Raw genomic sequence first — 2,722 nt, forward strand, 5'->3', positions numbered from 1 at the left:
TACTCAAGTAGTCCATACTGTATACTGGATAGCCAAATATGATAATTGCAAATTCTGAAAATAAGATGCAGGAAGTACATTGTGCTCTTTCAAAACTGATAAAAATGCAAATTACAAACAGCTGCCTGTGTATTTATATAGGTCTGGAACTCATTCAATGCATTGCCACAAACATTTAATAAAATTTAAAAGTTTGACAATTAAAATCATTCTTTAATTGTAAACTAAGATTGCACAGACTGAGGAGTAAAACTGTGCCTTTGATTTCTATTTTGCAATATTCTTTAAGGAAGAAACCTCACATTTTCTTTCTTTACCTAGATTTTAAGCTGGGCGTCCGTGATAGTTACAGATAAAATGTAAACAAATTCAGTGAAGTCCCAGGATTACAGTTTGGTGGTGAGTATGAGAGGAATTCTAATAGAAATACACTTCAGTGTGTTGTAGAAAGAGACAAAGATTGGTTTATTATTCAGGGAAGTTGCTGAACAATGTCTTTTAATTGACAACTACAAAATCTATCTGCTGAAATGTGCTACATTCAAAACTGAAAAATGAACATTTTCCTACCATGAAAATAAAAATTATATGATCGTACTGGAGAAAAGAACTTGTAAAAGGAAAAAAAAAAGTGAATTAATAACATGGTATCCACAAAGTCTAGAGTGAGCTTTTAAGGCTTCAGTAAACTCCAGAAGTATAAATGTTTACAAATATAACAACTATACCCCAATTTAAAAAAAAAGTATGAGAGCAATATAAGTAATTAACCTTTCAAATGATGTTTCTCTAAGTTTGTAACACTTATACTTCTGAGTTTATGAAGGCTCAGAACTTCACTAAGAGTTTAGAACACCCTGTATTTATATTTGCATGCATCTTGCGGTTATTGGTAGCTTCTTGTTCAATATTTATTGGGGAAGGGAGGCAATCAGGGTTCTTAGAAATATTTTATTTTAAAACATTTTATATGGTATGATTCCAGCTTGTGGAATAATAAACCCTAGTTTCTGGCTTCTAATGGTGCTCTGTCTCCACACCTGCAAAAACTTGAGGTTATAGTCACTTTTTTTTTTTTACAGATAGAGCAGATAGAAATGAAAACTGTGTCAGCAAAGTATCTTGGTAAGATAGTTTGAGAGGGATGTAAGAAAAGAGCTGAGATGAAAAGATGTCTAGATGGAAGGTGATAGGAAACAGCCTATAATTCCATTTAACAGACAGATCTGTGTCCTTCTAAAACTTCAACTAGTGATGAAGAAGGAGGGGTTCAAAGAAGGAAATTCAAGATCTCTTTCTTGAAGTACAGATTCTCAGTGTGTATCTGCATTGCATGCCAAATGCTGAAGAATCAATGAGGAAAGAGGAAAATATAAAGGAAGGCTTGAATGTGATTCTTCTGAAAGTGTACATGTACAATTCCTGAACAAATGTACATTTTTATTATGATAAACTTTGTCTAAAGGACCAAGTCAGACAGTGGCATTAATCAACCTTGTTTTAATGTTTGTGATTTAGAGAAAGGGCACTTGGTTTAAATGGGGGTAAACCAGTAACCAGGAAGGAAGAAGATAACAAACCCCAAAATAAGATAGGGGATGACAAAGGTAAGTGGACAACGAAACATTTGGAAGCCAGCAAGATGCAATGCTTACTGACTCCTAAACATACAAGTAGTGCATTTAAGCTTCAATTCCACAGTGCCACTGTTGGGCAGTTGCGTATCTGGCATATACAAAAGCTTTCAATGAATTTCACTGGTGTTCAATGATTCTACTCTTTTCAAAATACAACAGTAATAAAAGTAATAATAAAAATAGCATTTATTGGGTGTTTAGTATGTTAGTTAGCTAGGGCTGCTATAATAAAGTACCACAAACTGAGTGACTCAACAGAAATTTATTGTCTCACAAATCTGGAGGCTAGAAGTCTGAAATCAAGGTGTCAGTGGGTTGGTTTTTTCTGAAGGATCTATTGCAGGACTGTCTTCTTGGCTTATAGATCACTGTTTTCTCCTTGTGTCTCTTCGTATCATCTTCCCTTAATGTGTGTTTCTGTGTTCATATTTATTATTTTATAAGAACACAGTCATGTTGGATTAGGGCCCATTCAAATGACCTCATTTTAACTGGATTACTTCTGTATAGACCTTATATCCAAATAAGGTCACATTCTGAGGCATTGGGGGTTAGGCCTTCAAAAACATGAATTTTGGGAGGACACAAAGGTGGCTCTGGGACCCTTCCAGGGTGGGTGAGTAGATTTTAAGTGACAAATGTACTCTAACACTCCAATCTCTCTAAACATTTAAATCCCTTCCTCTACAATAAATCAAGGCAGGTCTGGACTCACTCTGGATTTGCTCACTCTGGACTACCTTTTAGTCCATATTTAAACCAACCAACCAACCAACCAATTAGAACACTTTCTAATTTCCCAAGCTGCACCTAAGTGCAGAATATCTGCTTAGTGGGCCCATATCAACAAATTTGGCTCGATCCAATTCTATGTTCCTTCCGTGATTATTCCACATCTTTAAAATTCATTCCCACACACATTCCTTGGACTTTTGTCTGTATAAATTAGAAAACTCAAGCAGTTGCTTTGGAGTGTAGCATACTTCCTCATGGTTCCCAGTTTCATCAGTCTTCCTATATGTTCCTATTTCAACTTTCAGGATTATGTTCCTTCGCAATCAATGCCATAATTGTAACAGTAAATA

The sequence above is a fragment of the Lagenorhynchus albirostris genome, chromosome 11, assembly GCF_949774975.1.
Source record: "Lagenorhynchus albirostris chromosome 11, mLagAlb1.1, whole genome shotgun sequence".
Taxonomy (NCBI): Eukaryota; Metazoa; Chordata; class Mammalia; order Artiodactyla; family Delphinidae; genus Lagenorhynchus; species Lagenorhynchus albirostris.